Here is a 19,191-nt window from a genome sequence, read left to right on the forward strand (position 1 = left end):
AGGATCGACAGAGATGAGAGAGAAAGGAATTTCTGAGAAAAAAAAACATATGTACATATATGCACATATATGTATATGTGTATATATACACATTTGTTAAATGAAATAATTATAAATAGAAGTCACAATTATAATGTACAATTATGGTAATTCTCATATAATTATATTATGCACTAAAATTAAATTTGTAATTTTGAATAGTTATTTAAAGTGAATTTCATATATACACATAACATATGTAGATACATAAACACAAAATAATAATCATAATTATGGTATTTGTTAAGTCCTTACTATGTGCCAAGCACTGTGGTATGTACAAGGTAATCAGGTTCTCCTACATGGGCTCACAGACTTAATCCCCATTTTATAGATGAGGTAGCTGAGGCACAAAGAAGTGAAGTGGCTTGCTCAAGGTCACATAGCAGACAAGTGGTGGGGCCGGGATTAGAACCCATGTCCTCTGACTCCCAAGCCCGTGTTCTTTTCATTAAGCCAGGCTGCTTCTCACTAAATAATGGTACTTGTTAAGCGCTTACTGTGTGCCAAGTACTGTTCTAAGTGCCGGGGTAGATACAGGGTAATCAGGTCCCATGTGGGGCTCACAGTCTTCATCCCCATTTTTCAGGTGAGGGAACCGAGGCACAGAGAAGTGAAGTAGCTTGCCCAACGTCACACAACAGACAAGTGGCGGAGCCGGAATTAGAACCCACGTCCTTTACATCCGAAGCCTGGTCTCTTTCGGCTAAGCCGCACTGCTTCTCTATATACGTGCTGCTTCTCACATAACTATATATATAATGTTTATATACTATATATATGTAGTGTGTACGTTTATGTGCATATGTACACAAACACATAGCACATTCACAGACACGTACACACACACTAATTTAAAGGCAGAATAGAGTTGCACCGGCTTGGGTTGTGTGAGGTTCCTTCACCTTAGACCCTAGTCCAGCTAGTTCTCCTGGATGGTGATGGAGGGCTTATCTCTCAGTGGCCACCCCTTGCTTTCCCCACTTCCCCAGCCCCCCACCAGATTGTGCTGGTCTCTGCTTCCCCCTCAGATAGCACAGTTTTGCAGAGGGCAGGGAGTAGGTGTGTGGGGGACAAAGGTCGATAATGGAGGTAAAAAGAAATGAAACCTCAGGTTATCAGGGGTCATTGCCTCCCTTCCCCTATTTCCAGATGGACTGGAAAGATATTTCTCCCTCCTTTGCTCAACTCTCATCCTCAGCCTCCAGTGCCCTCCCCACCCACCCCACCACACCATCCTCTCCAGAGACACTGTCAGGAAACTCCCAGTTGTAACAGCCTAATCAGGAGTTGCTCAAAGCTCTGAGAACAGTAGGACATAATGTCACCCCAGTTCGTTGCTTTGTCAAGTGGAGATGAGATCATTCTCTTTAATTCTCCTGTCCCAGTCCTTCAGTTGACACGATAATCACAATCATGGAGGGGGGTGAGAACTCATTCCATCCCTTCCCTACAAATTCTGCCCCAGCCTCCCTCCCAAACATTGTGGGCACCAGGTCTGCACTAGCGGTTACCATCTCGGTGAGTGGCTCTTCCTGTCTCAGATTCCTAGGAAGGGTCTGGAAGAGAGTGCCTGAAACTAGAGGGGGAGTTGAAAACCTGGTTGCTAAGACTCTGTGTTGGGCCATTGTACTTATCAAACGTTAATAGCATAATAGCATAATATGCCAAACACCGGGATAGACTCTCTGTATGATGGAGTGTTATATGCCTGCCACCCTGGAGGCGTTGGTTCTAGCACTTAGTTCTGTGTTTCTTCCATTTTTTTGTGGATTAGTTGGGAGTGATACTGGGGGTTGGAGGGCATCCCTCAGGAGATATCGTTGCCCTCAGAGTCTGAATAAAGTACAACGGTGACTCTGAGGAAAAGGGTGGTTGGGGGTCATGGCGAGCAGGGAAAAGGGTATTATTATACTATTATTATTATTATTATTATGGTATTCTCTAAAGTGTTTACTATGGGTCAAGTACTTTTCTAAGTGCCAGAGTGGATACAATTGAATCAGGTTGAACACAGTTCCTGTCCCACGTGGGGCTAACAGACTAAGTAGGAGAGACAACAGGTATTTACAATTTTACAACTGAGGAAACTGAGACCCAGAGTTGATCAAGTAAAGTGACTTGCCCAAGGTCACACAAAAAGCACTTGGCAGAGCCAGGATTAGAACCTAGGTCCTCTGACTCCAGGGTCTTTGCTTTATCCAGTAGGTCATGCTGCTTCTCAAAGGTATTCATTAATTCATTCATCCGATTGTATTTATTGAATGTTTACTGTGTGCAGAGCACTGTACTAAGCACTTGGGAGAGTACAATATCACAATTAACAGACACATTAGAAGTCACTGAGGGTGAAAATGCTGGGATCCAGGGTGCTGACTAGGGTCTTAACCCGACACAGAGAGACCCCCCCCTCCCCACCACACTCCAGCACTCACCCTGTCTAGGATCTAGACACCAGAGAGAGTGTCCTGCAGTCAGCTCAGAGAGCTTGGCTCCTAAAGAGTAGACGCTTAGTGTCAGATCTCCCAGCCTGTTCCTGGCTCTTCCCCACTATAGACATTCCCACTGGTCCAGAGCATGGACAGGCTGATCCTTACCCCTGGGGAGACAGGCCAGAGACCAGTTCAGACTGTGGGATGGAGGCTTTCCTGAATGGACTTCCCCAAATTAGAATCCATTGAGGCCAGAGTTAGAGATGGGCACAGCCGGGAGCCAAAGCTATGGAGTGGGATTCTAGCGATAACATTTGCTGAGCTGGTGGGAGAAGCAGATTTTCCACAGGTGAGGAAGCCCCCATGTCCCCTCCTCACTCTTAGGGCCAAGGGTGCCACTTTTTCATATGCTGCCCTCTAAATGCTCCCCTTCCCTCCCTGGTCTTCCCCATCCCGACTGAAGCCAGTTCACCACCTGAAACCCAACCTGCTTTTTTTTTGCTTTCAATACTGTGTGGCAGTGTGGTCTATCTGGAGCGCTTAGAACAGTGCTTTGCACATAGTAAGCGCTTAATAAATGCCATCATTATTATTATTATTATTATCTGGCAGTCAGAGGACCCGGGTTCTAATCATGGCTCCACCCCTGGCCTGATGTGTGACCTTGAATTAGTCACTTAACATCTCTGGGCTTCAATTTCCTTATCTGTAAAATGGAGCTGTTCTCCATTCCCCTTAGATTGTGAGCCCCGTGTGGTACAGATACTTTGTCTGATGTGATTGTATTGCGATTGTATGTACCCCAGAGCTTAGTACTGTATTAGGCACATTGTGAGCATTTAAAAAAAAACACAATTATTATTTTTACTCTTCCTATTTTCCAACCAGCCCTCCCAGCCTTTGTCAGAGTGGGAGTGAAATGAGGAATCAAGAAATGTGTAAGGATGAATGAAAGATGCATACATGCACATGATAAGGAGGCTTGTGCGCAGGAGCAAAGGAAACAGACTGTGGAAGTGATCCAGAGCTGTGGGTAAGTGTTATGAGATCGACAAAGGGTTAGGGGAGTGAGTGAGTTTAGTGCAGTTGAGAGGGGGGTGTTGAGGACATCAATTTTGTCATTAAAGGAAGGTAGTTTGGGTATGGAGGCTAAATGGGGCGTGATGACTTTAGAAAATTGCATGGGGTCAAAAGATTGGAGGTATCTGTAGAAGACCAAAACAGGTTCGTGGAGAGGAGGTGTGCGGGAAACAAGGCAGATGAGGATATTTTGGTCAGATAGACAGATTTCAGAGTTGGTTAGGGTGGAGATATGAGGAGGTCAAGTATGTGTCCAAGTTGGTGAGTTTTCTTGATGAAAATATGGAAGGTGTTGTGGATGGAGGAGTAGAATTTAAGACTCTTGGGACTCAGAGTTCAGGACACATCCAGAGCCAGAGCAACCACTACAGCAGCCACTACTTTTCCAGGGTTTTTGTGGAGGCCTCAGTCTGCAGTTGATTTTCTCACTGCCACCAGGATGGAGGAAGGCAGGACTGGATGGAGACTCCTCAGTGGCATGGAGAAGAGCCAGTACCAGTTCTTGGGAAGGCAGCAGGGCTGGATGTCCAGTGGTGGAGATGACAAGCACATGACAACAGCTTTTATCCCTGGCCCAGTTGGACAGAGCAGGCTGGGAGTAGGGTCCCTTGGTGGCTGGAGAGAAGGTGGTAGTTAACAGTTGCTTTGCTCAGCCATGGTGGAGACAGGTCAAGAGCACACAGCCATCGATCAATCTATGGTATTTATTAAACATTTACTGTGTACAGAGCACCATACTAAGCACTCTCCCATCAAAAAGCAATCCCGATTCTGCTCCGCCAAATCGCGTCCCTCACCACTTTTTGAGCCTGCTCAACTTAATCTCATCCAGGAAGTTGCCTAGCCTCGCTCTTCTGACCGTCCTCCCTCCAATAATTCTAGCACTCTGTGGACCCTGATGTATAAGGAAAAGGAGTGTTGCCTAGTGGAAAAAGCAATGACTGGGAAGCAGGAGAACTTGTATTTAAATCTCAGTATCACTTGTCAAATACGTGACCTTGGACAAGTCACTTTTTTGCCTCATTTTCCTCATCTATAAAAGAGGGACAGAATACCTGTTCTCACTTTTAGCCCCTCATGGAACAGGGATGGTATCAGATATAATTATCCTGTGTTTGCCCCAGAATTTAGCACAGTATTTGGCATGTAGTAAGTGCTTTGAGTTATAATTTCTTCTAAATGGGATACTGAGCCTTATCTTTAGTATCCTGCTTTAATATCTGTATGCATGTTTCTGTTGCCTGTGTTTTTACGGAGTTCGTGTGAGTTCTGCCTTCTCTTTACTATTCAATTGCCAGCTCTCTTATGGCAGGAGCTGTGATTTCTCCATCCTCTGGTTCCTCCCCACAGTGCCTCCATCCAGTGCTCAATCCATTGGTGCTTAGGACATGTGGCCTGACTGACACAGTTTTCATTTATCTGAACCCCACTGTCTAGTTTCTCTTAAATATGAAGCGCACTTGTCTTATGCTGTTGAGTCGTCTCCAACCCATCGCAGCTCCATGGACACATCTCTCCCAGAATGCCCCTCTTCCATCTGCAGACATTCTTGGAGTATATCCAAAGAGTTTTCTTGGTGAAAATATGAAAGTGGTTTACCATTACCTTCTTCCACGCAGTAAACTCGAGTCTCTGCCTTCGATTCACTCCCACACCTCTGCTACGCAGCATGGGTGAGTTTTGACCTGTGCCAGATTGTCTTCCACTCACTAGCTATTGCCCAAGCTAGGAATGGACTGGGTATGCCTCCGCTTGACTCTTCCTCCCATAGTAGAGACTGGTAGAGTACTGGAAACTCTCCATGTGCGATCCTGAGAGGAGATGAAGCCCACTAGCAGGAGTTAATTCACTACCTTGTTCCATCTCTCTCACTCCCTCTCATGCTCTCTCTCCTTCAAGGGCACTCTGGCGATGATGATCTCAAGAGACATAGCCCAGGCTATCTGCTTCCTCGCCCAGACCGGAGTTGGGGTCATAGGAAATTCCCTCCTGATCACACTCCACATCTCCATGTTTCTTCTGAACCACAAGCCGAAGCCCACGGACCTGATCATCGTTCACCTGGCCCTGGTCCACGCCATGATGCTCCTTACCAGGGGGGTGACCGTGGGGGCATCTCTGCTGGGGCACCGGATCATCCAGAGTGACATCGGGTGTAAGACTTTCGCATATGTGCACCGCGTTTCCCGCGGCCTCTCCATCTGCACCACTGCCCTCCTGAGTGCAGTCCAGGCCGTCACCATCAGTCCCAGGAGCAGTCCCCGGGCCCAGCTCAAAGTCAGCACCCCAAAATGCATCTTGTCGATTTGTGTCGTCTCCTGGTTGGTCAACCCGCTGATTAGCAACAACCTTCTGCTCCAAGTCATCTCTTCCCCCAACGTGACCAGGTGGGGGTCAAGATTCCATGATAATGACTGTTCCATCACCTCCATCCGCACCGCCCTCCAAGGGTTTTGTCTTGCCCTGATGATTCTGCGGGACGGCACCTCTCTGGGGCTCATGAGCCACGCCAGTGCCCACACAGTCCTTTTCCTCTATCGACATGGCCAGCGGGTCCAGTATCTTCACACCTCCAACCTCCCCGGCAAAGCCGCTCCAGAGAGAAGAGTCACCCAGAGCATCCTGCTGCTGTTGAGCCGCTTTGTGACTTTCTACTGTGTGGACCTCCTACTTTCCTGCTTCCTAGGCACATCCTTAAAGAATAGCTTCATACTTAGCAGTGCTAACACGTTTGTGGTCAGTGGCTATGCCACCATCAGCCCCTTTGTGCTGCTCCAAAGCAACCCAGGAATCATTAAGTTCTTGCTTCATTTTTTACCGAAGAAAAGTCCCCACGGCCCCCGGGTGGCCACGACTGTAGGGAGGATTCCTTTTCCTCCCCAGCAGCACCTGTGAAGTTTCAATGGGAGGGAAGAAACAGCTGGATGTAACAGGTGTGAACAGCATCTCTCCCTGTGGAAGGGCTCCTAGACTCTAATCACTAGATTGTAAATTCATTGAGGGCAGGGATGGTGCCTAACAACTCTGTTGTTCTCTCCCAAATGCTTAGTTGTTCTCTCCCTTGAACCCTTAGAAATAGTAGCAATAATATTTATTAAGCCCTTATTGTGTGCAGAGCACTATATTAAGCACTGGGAGGGAATATACAGGTGGAAATTAAACACAGTCCCTGTCCCTTGGGGAGCTCACACTTTGCATGGGCTCTGGAGTTTCTTCTCGTTTAACTAATTCCCACCTACCTTTGCCCATTTCCTCCCCTGGAATTATCAGGACTCCAGTTCATATCCTCAGGGGAGTGATTGATTGACGCTCATCCAAATGGGTTTTTTGCCCCTGGAAGAGTTCCTGAGGAGTAAGCAGTTCCTCTCTTCTAGAAACCTCTGGAATTTGCCCCCTTATATATGGATGGGATGGGTCTCCTGAACTATCACATGAGTTTTGGAGAAATTTGAGCCTCCATAATCCCGTCTCAGTCTTCCAAAGTTTTCATGCTTCATATTCATTTCTTTATAATAATAACAACTATGGAATTTATTAGGAACTTATTATGTGCCAAGAACAGTACTGAGCATTGGTGTGGGGGTGAGATAATTAGATTAGGCACAGCCCTTGAGTCACATGGGGCTCACAGTCTGAGAGGGAGCGAGAACAGGCATACAATCCCCATTTTACAGTTGAGGAAGCAGAGGCAGACAGAAATTTAGGAGACTTGCCCAAGGTCTCACAGCAGGCAAGTGTCATAATAATAATAATAATAATAATAATAATAATAATTGTATTTATTAAGCGCTTACTATGTACAAAGCACCGTTCTAAGCACTGGGGAGGTTACAGGGTGATGAGGTTGTCCCGGGGGGAGGCGGGGCTCACAGTTTTAATCCCCATTTTACAGATGAGGGAACTGAGGCCCAGAGAAGTGAAGTGACTTGCCCAAAGTCACACAGCTGATAAGCGGCAGAGCCAGAATTTGAACCCCTGACCTCTGACTCCAAAGCCCGGGCTCTTTCCACTGAGCTACACTGCTTCTCTAATGTTATCAGGTTGTCTCACGGGGGGCTCACAGTCTTAATCGCCATTTTACAGATGAGGTAACTGAGGCCCAGAGAAGTGAAGTGACTTGCCCAAAGTCACACAGCTGACAACTGGCGGAAAACCAGGATTAGAACTCAGTTCTCTTGAATCCTAGGCCCATGCTCATTTACTAAGCTACTCTTCTTCCATGAATTAGATGATCTAATAAACCAATCCCTTAGGCAGCCTCAGCCTGCTCCACCCCAAATCTCAGTTCAGAGATTAGAGACTTTTTCAAATGGACAAGGTGGATTTTTTTTTAGTCCCATGATCAATGAGGAGGGCACTGCCCGATGCTTAATATGCCTCCAAGGACTCTCTTCACACCCCCGCATCTGGATCACTGTCCTTTGGCAGTGTTGCTTAGTGGAAAGAGCCCGGGCTTGGGAGTCAGAGGTCATGCACGGGTTCTAATCCCACCACCTGTCAGCTGTGTGACCTTGGGCAGGTCACTTATTTCTCTGTGCCTCAGTGACCTCATCTGTCAAATGGGGATGAAGACTGTGAGTCCCACATGGGACAACCTGATTACCTTGTATCTCCCCCAGTGCCTAGAACAGTCCTTGGCATATAATAAGAATTTAACAAATATCAACATTATCATTATTATTATTATAGATACCTCCTTTCTCAAGGTGGGAGAAGGGGAGGTAAGGGAGGGAACGGACTTCTTGGCCAACAGTTTATGAACCTCACTAAGTTGCATGGTGTGGCTGAGTGAAACAATATCACAAGGTTGGGATTCAGAAGACCCGAGTTCTACTCCACGCTCTACCCCATGTCTTCTGTCTGAGCTCAAATTGATAATCATTATGCTATTTGTTGAGCTCTTATTACAGCCAAGCATTTGCTAAAGGCAGAGATAAATACAATGACAGGAGATTGGACACAATCCCTGTCCCACATGAGACTCACAGTCTAAAGGGGAGGGAAATCCGGGATCTTATACCCATTTAAAGGAAAACTGAGGTTCAGAGAAGTTGTGGTCAGGGAATGGGTCTGCTTATTGTTCTATTGTACTCTCCCAAGTGCTTAGTACACTGTTCTGCCCAGAGTAAGTCCTCAAAAAATACAATTAAATGAGTGAACCACCATCTCAGTCACAGTCAATCCTATTATCGAGTGCTTACTGTGTGCAGAATACTGTACTAAGCACTTGGGAGGGTACAATAGAACAATATAAAGGATACATTCCCTGCCCACAACGAACTTAGTCTAGAGGAGGAGGCAGATATTAATATAAATAAATAAAATTACCGATCTGGACATGAGTGCTGTGGGGCTAGGAGGGTAGATGAATAAAGGGAGCAAGTCAGGGTGAGGCAGAAGGGAATGGGAAAAGAGGAAAGAAGGTCTTAGGGAAGGCCTCTTGAAGGAAATGTGCCTTCAATAAAGCTTTGAAGGTGGAGAGAGTCATTGTCTGTGAGATATGAAGAGGGAGGACGGTCCAGGCCAGAGGCAGGATGTGAGCGAGGGGTTGGTGAGGACGTAGATGAGATGGAGGTACAGTGAGGAGGTTGGCATTAAAGGAGTCTGCTACAACTCCTCCCAGCGCCTAACCTCCTCCCGCTCCTACTGCTGCAGGCCCACAGCTAAGCCATCCTGGCTGGCCAAAATGCTCCATACAGACACTGGTCCGATCCCGAACCTCCTTGGATTTTGTGAAGATGTGGTCCAACAGCCATTGTGGGGATCAGAGCAGCAACCAGGGCCTACTGGAACGAGGACAGAGAATCAAGGAGATGTGGGTTCTAGTCCTGGTTCAGCCACTTGCCTGCTGTGTGACCTTAGGCCAGTTGCTTAACTTCTCTGTGGCTCTGTTTTCTCATCTGTAAAATGGGGATAAAATACCTGTTCTTCTCCCTCTTAGATTGTTAGCACCATGGGGAACAGTGACCGAGTCTACCCCAGCACTTAGCACTGTGCTTTAGCACCTAATACAAGTTTAATAAATGTCATTATTATCACCAATAGTTGGGAAATGGTCTCAGTCAACCTCTGACACTTCTTGTCAAAGAAATTTTGAAATGTAATAATAATCATAATTGTATTTGTAAAGTGCTTACTACATACCAAGTACTGTTACTAAGCACTGGGGTAGATAAGATACAATCAGATCATACACAATCCCTGTCCCATTTAGGCTCACAGCTAAAGAAGGAGGGAGTACAAGTTTTTAATCCCCATTTCACAGATAAGGAAATGGGCACAGAGAAATTGTGACGGCAGGCAAGTGATAGCATGGTGTAGCAGATAGAGCATGGGCCTGTCATGGGCTTTTTTTTCTTGATGGCATTTATTAAGCACTGTGCAAAGCACTGTTCTAAGTGCTGGGGAGGTTACAAGGTGATCAGGTTGTCCCACGGGGGGCCGCCAGTCTTAATCCCCATTTTACAGATGAGGTAATTGAGGCACAGAGAAGTTGAGTGGCTTGCCCAAAGTCACACAGCTGACACTTGGCAGAGCCGGGATTTGAACCCCTGACCTCTGACTCCAAAGCCCGTGCTCTTTCCACTGAGCCACGCTGCTTCCCCATGCTGCTTGTCTGCTGTGTGACCTTGGGCAAGTCACGTCACTTCTCTGGGCCTCAGTTACCTCATCTGTAAAATGGGGATCAAGACTGTGAGCTCCATGTGGGACAGGGACCGTGTCCAATCTCATGATCTTGTGTGTACCCCAAATACCATTTAAACAAAACAAAAACATTAGTGTGAGTTCCTTGTGGACCGGGAATAGGTCACTGCCTTGCACTGCACAATTACTACTACCACTATCCATCCTTTCTGGCTGCTCTCTCTTGTCCCTCCTTTAGATTCAGCTGGACTGACGCATATGTGAGAGCGATGACCGAAAAGAGGATCGTTATCATCATCAATCGTATTTATTGAGCGCTTACTATGTGCAGAGCACTGTACTAAGCGCTTGGGAAGTACAAATTGGCAACATATAGAGACAGTCCCTACCCAACAGTGGGCTCACAGTCTAAAAGGGGGAGACAGAGAACAAAACCAAACATACTAACAAAATAAAATAAATAGAATAGATATGTACAAATAAAATAAATAAATAAATAAAGAGTAAAAAATATGTACAAACATATATACATATATACAGGTGCTGTGGGGAAGGGAAGGAGGTAAGATGGGGGGGATGGAGAGGGGGACGAGGGGGAGAGGAAGGAAGGGGCTAAGTCTGGGAAGGCCTCCTGGAGGAGGTGAGCTCTCAGCAGGGCCTTGAAGGGAGGAAGAGAGCTAGCTTGGCGGATGGGCAGAGGGAGGGCATTCCAGGCCCGGGGGATGACGTGGGCCGGGGGTCGATGGCGGGACAGGCGAGAGCGAGGTACGGTGAGGAGATCAGCGGTGGAGGAGCGGAGGGTGCGGACTGGGCTGTAGAAGGAGAGAAGGGAGGTGAGGTAGGAGGGGGCGAGGTGATGGAGAGCCTTGAAGCCCAGGGTGAGGAGTTTCTGCCTGATGCACAGATTGATTGGTAGCCACTGGAGATTTTTGAGGAGGGGAGTGATATGCCCAGAGCGTTTCTGGACAAAGATAATCCGGGCAGCAGCATGAAGTATGGATTGAAGTGGAGAGAGACATGAGGATGGGAGATCAGAGAGAAGGCTGATGCAGTAGTCCAGACGGGATAGGATGAGAGCTTGAATGAGCAGGGTAGCGGTTGGGATGGAGAGGAAAGGGCGGATCTTGGCAATGTTGTGGAGCTGAGACCGGCAGGTTTTGGTCACGGCTTGGATGTGAGGAGTGAATGAGAGAGCGGAGTCGAGGATGACACCAAGGTTGCGGGCTTGTGAGACGGGAAGGATGGTAGTGCCGTCAACAGAGATGGGAAAGTCAGGGAGAGGGCAAGATTTGGGAGGGAAGACAAGGAGTTCAGTCTTCGACATGTTGAGCTTTAGGTGGCGGGCAGACATCCAAATGGAGATGTCCTGAAGGCAGGAGGAGATGCGAGCCTGGAGAGAGGGGGAGAGAGCAGGGGCAGAGATGTAGATCTGGGTGTCATCAGCGTAGAGATGATCGTTGAAGCCGTGGGAGCGAATGAGGTCACCAAGGGAGTGCGTGTAGATCGAGAACAGAAGGGGACCAAGCACTGAACCTTGGGGAACCCCCACAGTGAGGGAATGGGAGGGGGAGGAGGAGCCTGCAAAAGAGACTGAGAAAGAAAGACCGGAGAGGTAAGAGGAGAACCAGGAGAGGACGGAGTCTGTGAAGCCAAGGTCAGATAGCGTGTTGAGAAGAAGGGGGTGGTCCACAGTGTCAAAGGCAGCTGAGAGGTCTAGGAGGATTAGGACAGAGTAGGAGCCGTTGGATTTGGCAAGCAGGAGGTCATTGGTGACCTTTGAGAGGGCAGTTTCCGTGGAATGTAGGGGACGGAAGCCAGACTGGAGGGGGTCGAGGAGAGAGTTGTTGTTGAGGAATTCTAGGCAGCGAGTGTAGACAACTCGTTCAAGGAGTTTGGGAAGGAATGGTAGGAGGGATATGGGACGATAACTAGAAGGTGAGGTGGGGTCAAGAGAGGGTTTTTTTTAGGATGGGAGAGACATGGGCATGTTTGAAGGCAGAGGGGAAAGAACCAGTGGAGAGTGAGCGGTTGAAGATGGACGTTAAGGAGGGGAGAAGGGATGGAGCGAGAGATTTCATGAGATGAGAGGGAATGGGGTCAGAAGCACAGGTGGCCGGAGTAGCACTTGAGAGGAGGGAGGAGAGCTCCTCTGAGGACACTGCTGGGAAGGATGGGAGAGTAGCAGAGAGTGTTGAGAGCCGGGGGGATGGAGAAAGGGGGGAAGAGACTTTGGGGAGGTCGGACCTGATGGATTTAATTTTGTTAATGAAGTAGGAGGCCAGATCGTTGGGGGTGAGGGAAGGAGGAGGGGGAGGAACCGGGGGCCTGAGAAGGGAGTTGAGTGTACGGAAGAGCTGGCGGGGGTGATGGGCATGAGTGTCAAAAAGGGAGGAGAAATAGTTTTGTCTGGCAGAGGAGAGGGCTGAGTTAAGGCAGGAAAGGATAAACTTGAAGTGAACGAGGTTGGCATGGTGTTTAGACTTTCGCCAGCAGCGTTCGGCAGCTCGAGCATAAGAGCGAAGGAGGCGGACAGTGGCAGTGATCCAGGGCTGTGGGTTAGTGGTGCGAGAGCGGCGAAGGGAAAGCGGAGCGAGTGAGTCTAGCTGAGTAGAAAGGGTAGAGTTGAGAGCAGTAATCTGATCATCAAGACTGGGTAGAGAGGATAGAGCGGCGAGGTGGGGTGTGAGGCGCTCCGAAAGATGGGTGGGGTCCAGAGAGCGGAGATCTCTGTGAGGGAGTAATACGGATTTACAGGGGAAAGGAGTGTGAGTGAGGAGGCAGGTGAGAAGATTATGATCAGAGAGAGGGATTTCAGATTTGGTGAGGGTGGACACAGTGCAGCGGTAGGAGATGATGAGGTCGAGGGTATGACCAAGTTGGTGAGTGGGTGAGGTGGGGTGGAGGAAGAGGTTGGCAGCGTCAAGGAGAGATAGAAGGCGGGCGGCAGAGGAGTCGTTAGGGATATCCATGTGGATATTGAAGTGTCCGAGGATCAGAGTGGGCATGGAGAAGGAGAGAAGGAAGGTGAGGAATGGGTCAAAGTCGTTAAAGAAGTTGGAAGTGGGGCCGGGAGGGCGGTAGATGATGGCTACAAGAATCTGGAGGGGGTGGTAGAGGCGAATAATGTGGGCTTCAAAGGAAGGGAAGGAAAGGGAAGGGGGAGGAGGGATAGTGCGAAAGCGACATTGGGGGGCGAGAAGGAAACCGACACCTCCTCCTTTTCCGGTGAGTCTGGGGGAATGGGAGAAGAAGAGGCCTGCACTGCAGAGAGCAGCAGAAGAGACCGTGTCGTCTGGAGACAGCCAAGTTTCAGTTAGGGCGAGGAGGAGTAGAGAGCTGGAAAGGAATAGGTCCAGGATGAAAGGGATCTTACTTAAAACGGTTATCACTCGGTTATCACCGAGTTTGGCACCTGTGCTTTCCCCGATCCTTGCAACAACATATTTTCCAGGTTAGTGTGGTCCTGGAGCATTTTAAGGGCAGCTTCCAGTTTCGCTGACCTGTTCGGAAAGTCTTAAGGGGAGAGGGATTTGATCATCTTCCTTTTCCTTGCTCGCTCAGGTTTTTTTCTTATTTCCGCGGAGTGGAGGTGACAGACAACGCCCTAGTGAATATCTATCCGGTAGGAGAAGATTACTACGCCTGCACGGAGACCAACTTTATCACAAAAGTTAACCCGGAGACTCTGGAGACAATTAAGCAGGTGGAACTTTGTCATTCCAATTCAGCTGAGTGAAAGTATTTAGAATCCAGAATGGAAGGAGCAATAGAGAAAGCCTGTCAGTTTAAAAATGGAAGCATCATGGTGGTGTATTTGGGGTGTTTTCTATTATTATTTTTGAGGGCCATCCTTTTGTAGAGTGGCAGAGGAAATGAAGTTCCAGGCATTTACGAGGCTTGACTTGCTGCTCAAGGGTTTTAGACCTCGAAGGAAACCCGCACCATGCCCCATTGCCCTCCCCATCATCCATTTCCATTTCGAAGGCATTTTCAAGGCTTCCAGGATTCAGGTGAACCATCCACACACCACCTAGCCCAGCCCCCAGGTCTGCGGGTTCTACTTCTGCCTCTTAACATTACCTCTTTGCCTGGTTTCCAACTCTCTCTCTCGATGATTTGAGGTAGGATGATATGTGTTTGGTTTCGAGTCTGCTGAAGGTAGCAGGACTGATGATCTCTAGCTAGCCTTTTCCCCACCCACCTCCCTCTGCTCAGGCCGGCTGTGGCTCTTAATAGAATCTAGTCCACATATTTACTAAATCCCCTTCCGGGAACCCAAGCCACACATTTTTAGAGCCCAGTGACTGGATTTTTCTAGAGCTTTGCCACATTTCCCGATGCTTGCCTCTGGAGCCTAGCTGATATTGGTTTTGGTTTGGTTTTTATCCAAGAGTAGGTCTAGTTAACAACTCGATCAGAGTTTTTCAACCTGTTATTTATTCTTTCTTCAAAGCCCTCTACACTTGTTACATGACCCAATGGGCGGGGCTGTAGAATCACACCAGAAAGGCACGATCAGGGGCTGATTTGTGCATTTGTTTCTTGGTGGAATGCACTGAGAAGCTTGTTCGATTAATTGCTTGGAGACTTCATCTGGTTTCTGAGAGCACTGCCTGGATTGCCAACTTACAGAAAGGGATAGGGAAACTGCCGGTCTGTGATAACACTCCTCAGTCAGGAAGATATTTTGGATTTTATTAAGAATAAACACCAGTCAGTCATTAAATAATATTATAACTCATTTATATTAATGCCTATCTTCCCCCTCTAGATTGTAAGCTCACTGAGAGCAGGGAATGTACCTGCCAACTCTGTTGTACCCTCCCAAGTACTTAATATGGTGCTTTTTTATGGTATTTACTTACCGTGTGCCAGGCACTATACTAAGCGCTGAGGTGGATACAAGCAAATCGGGTTGGACACAGTCCCTGTCCCACGTGGGGCTCACAGTCTTAATCCCCATTTTACAGATGAGGTTACTGAGGCACAGGGAAGTGAAATGACTTGCTCAAGGTCACCCAGCAGACAAGTGGCAGAGCCAGATTAAAAGCCAGGTCCTTCTGATTCCCAGGCCCATGCTCTATCCACTAAGTTACGCTGCCTCTCAGTGCTCTGGGTAGGGACCATATCTCCATGTTGCCAACTTGTACTTCCCAAGTGCTTAGTACAGTGCTCTGCACACAGTAAGCGCTCACTAAATATGATTGAATGAATTGTAAGCACTCAATAAATACTATTGATGATGGTTAGGGTGCTTTGATGTGTCCCATATAATCTGCCTCTCTTCAGGTGGATCTCTGTAACTACATTTCAATCAATGGCATGACAGCTCATCCCCACATAGAAAATGACGGAACCGTCTACAACATAGGCAATTGTTTTGGAAAGAATTTTGCCATTGCTTATAACATCGTGAAGATCCCTCCACTCCAAGCAGGTCTGTATCCCCAACGTGCCGGGACTGCGTCTGGAAAAATTCCCTCTTGGCGTGAGAGGATGGGAACTAAGGGGAAGGATGACTTCTCTGTCCATAGGGTGTGCAAATCCTGGGACTGTTCAGAACTCTGCTTCTTTTTCCTGTAGATTTTTCCCATTTGCTTCCATCACCGCTTCATGGAGAATATTGTCCCTCGAGAATGCAGCTTCTTTTGAGCAGGGATCATGTCGATCAATCAGTCAGTGGTGTTGAGTGCTTACTCCGTGCAGAGCACTGTAATAAGGGCTTGGGGGAATATAATACAACGGAATCAGACACATTCCTCTGCCAATAACGAGCTTCCGTGTCTACCTACTCTGTGGTTGTGAACCCCCACCAGAGGACAGGGACGATTCATGGGTTCTAATCCTGGCTCTGCCACTTGTCTACTGTGTGACCTTGGACAAGTCGCTTCACTTCTCTGTGCCTCAGTTGCCTCATCTGTCAAATGGAGGTTAAGACTGCGAGCCCTATGATGTGGGACAGGAATTGTGTCCGGCCCTATTATCTTGTAAATACCCTAGCACTTAGAACAGTGCCTGGCACATAGTAGGGGTTTAGCAAATACCGTAATTATTAATTATTATTCATTTCCCACTTGCATTTTCTCTCTCAATGCTTAGTACAGTGCTGTGCACACAGTACACACTCAATAAATACTACTGACCGATTGAAATGGCGATTATAGCTCAGATGATATATATGAATGCCACTGACTCAAAATAAATTCTGATCCAAGCAGAAGTTGGAGAAACCTCTTTCTTTTCTCCAGCAGGTAGTCTTAAATCCTGACCTGCTAGTTTTTCCTCCTCATTTCCACCCCGATCCAGTTGCTCTTCTTCAAAGTTTCCCCACTCGCCTTCACATCCTGCTCCTGACCATAAGGCACACTATCAACCCTCTTCCTCCTACCTATCCACCCTCTCTTCTCCTACTACAACCCAGCTCACAGTTGTCATTCCTTCGAGAAGCAGCGTGGCTCAGTGGAAAGAGCACGGGCTGTGGAGTCAGAGGTCAGGAGTTCAAATCCTGGCTCCGCCAATTGTCAGCTGTGTGACTTTGGGCAAGTCACTTCACTTCTCTGGGCCTCAGTGACCTCATCTGTAAAATGGGGATGAAGACTGTGAGCCCCCTGTGGGACAATCTGATCACCTTGTAACCTCCCCAGAGCTTAGAACAGTGCTTTGCACATAGTAAGCATTTAATAAATGCCATTATTATTATTATTACCTATTCACCCTACTTCTCTCTCAACTCTCCAGCCTCCAACTCCTCACTAATGCTCTCCCTCCTCCTTCAAATATGTCGAGTCTCAGCTCTTCCCATCTTCAAAGCCCTTCTGGGCTCTCACCTCCTCCAGGAGACGTACTAGAATTTTTCTCCTCCCTGGATCATGTCTTCCTCACAACCACTCCAACATTTTGTACCTCCTCACAGTATCCCTTGGCAGTTTTGTTCTACCTACAGCCCCTGCCCATTAAGGACACCGTAAATTCTGCTATAGCTGTCTCCTCTACTAATGCTTCTCTCCTCTAAATAATAATAATAATAATAATAATGGTATTTAAGCGCTTACTATGTGCAAAGCACTGTTCTAAGCGCTGGAGAGAAACAGCATGGCTTAGCGGCAAGATCACGGGCTTGGGAGTTAGAGATCCTAGGTTCTAATCCCGTCTCTGCCTCTTATCAGCTGTATGACTTTGGGCAAGTCACTTTACTACTCTGTGCCTCAGTTGCCTCATCTGCAAAATGGGGATAAAGACTGTGAGCCCCACGTGGGACAACCTGAGTACCTTGTATCTAACCCAGTGCTTCGAAAACTGCTTGGCACATAGCACTTAACAAATACCATCATTATTATTATTGTTAGTGTGAGCAGGGATCACATCTTCTTCCTTTAATGTACTCTCCCAAGTGCAAGTGTACAGTGCTTTGCCCACAGCAGGTGTTCATTTATTCATTCATTCAATCGTATTTATTGAGCACTTACTGTGTGCAGAGCACTGTACTAAGCACTTGGGAAGAACAAGTTGGCAACATATAGAGTCAGTCCCTACTCAACAGTGGGCTCACAGTCTACAAGGGGGAGAAAAAACAAAACATATTAACAAAATAAAATAAATAGAATAAATATGTAGAAATAAAATAAATAAATAGAGTAATAAATATGTACAAATATATATATACAGGTGCTGTAGGGAGGGGAAGGAGGTAGGGCGGGGGGCATGGGGAGGGGGAGGAGGGGGCTCAGTCTGGGAAGGCCTCCTGGGAAGGTGTTCAGTAGGGACTCTTAATTGGTTGATTAAATGCGCTAATTCATGGCAGGCTTTCCCATCTTTTAAAAACAACTGTATTTCAGACAAGGAAGATCCAATAAACAAGTCAGAGGTGGTCGTACAATTTCCCTGCAGTGACCGATTCAAGCCATCTTACGTTCACAGGTAACTTGAAGACCTGCTCCAACCTCCAGTGAAAATGAAGTTAATGTTAGACTGGTACCTACCCTGCCTCCCTAGCAAACATATTTGGGCACGGTGTTTTCTTGTGCTCTGTTCAATTGAACAATCTTCTGGTAGGCCCTGTATGGCTTAATTTGACGCATCTGCCAAACTAGCTCTCTTCCTCCCTTGAAAGCCCTACTGGGAGCTCACCTCCTCCAGGAGGCCTTCTCACACTGAGCCCCCTTTATCCTCTCCTTCTCCCCATTGCTCCCCCGGCCCTACCTCCTTTCCCTCCCCACAGCACTTATATATATTTGTACATATTTACTACACTATTTTACTTGTACATATTTACTATTACTATTCTATTAATGATGTGCATATAGCTATAATTATATTTATCCTGATGGTTTTGATACCCGTCCACATGTTTTGTTTTGTTGTCTGTCTCCCCTTTCTAGACTGTGAGCCCGTTGTTGGGTAGGGACCGTCTCTATATGTTGCCAATATGTACTTCCCAAGTGCTTAGTACAGTGCTCTGCACACAGTAAGCGCTCAATAAATACGATTGAATGAATGAACGAATGAATTACTTTGTTGAACATGAGTGTTCAGATTGATTTGTGCCTCAAAGTTGCACCCTCCTTACAGAGAAACATTATGACCTAGTGGCTACACCACGGGCCTGGGAATCAGAAGGACCTGGGTTCTATTCCCTACTCCATCCCTTGTCTGCTGTGTGACCTTGAGCAAGTCATCCCACTTCTCTGTGCCTCAGTTACCTCATCTATAAAATGGGGATTAAGACTGTGAGCCCCAAGTGGGATAGGGTCTGTGTCCAACCTGATTATCTTCTATCTACCCCAGCGCTTAGTATAGTGTCTGAACAAATACCATTAAAAAAAGATGCCTCCTGTTTTCCCCACACAGCTTTGGTTTGACTCCGAACTATATCGTTTTCATGGAGACACCGATCAAAATCAACCTGTTCAAGTTCCTTTCGTCCTGGAGTCTCTGGGGTGCCAACTATATGGATTGCTTTGAGTCCAACGAGACCATGGGGGTAAGTACTACTATC

At 47.3% G+C, this 19,191-nt stretch overlaps 1 non-coding gene across 1 annotated transcript; it reads right to left on the reverse strand.

Annotated features, from left to right (window-relative positions):
• Positions 1-5,234: 5,234 nt before the first annotated feature.
• On the reverse strand, positions 5,235-5,372 carry LOC119923311. The gene has a single exon (XR_005448819.1). It is a non-coding gene; the product is annotated as a small nucleolar RNA SNORA7 (small nucleolar RNA).
• Positions 5,373-19,191: the final 13,819 nt, after the last annotated feature.

This window comes from Tachyglossus aculeatus, unplaced genomic scaffold (assembly GCF_015852505.1).
Source record: "Tachyglossus aculeatus isolate mTacAcu1 unplaced genomic scaffold, mTacAcu1.pri scaffold_170_arrow_ctg1, whole genome shotgun sequence".
Lineage (NCBI taxonomy): Eukaryota > Metazoa > Chordata > Mammalia > Monotremata > Tachyglossidae > Tachyglossus > Tachyglossus aculeatus.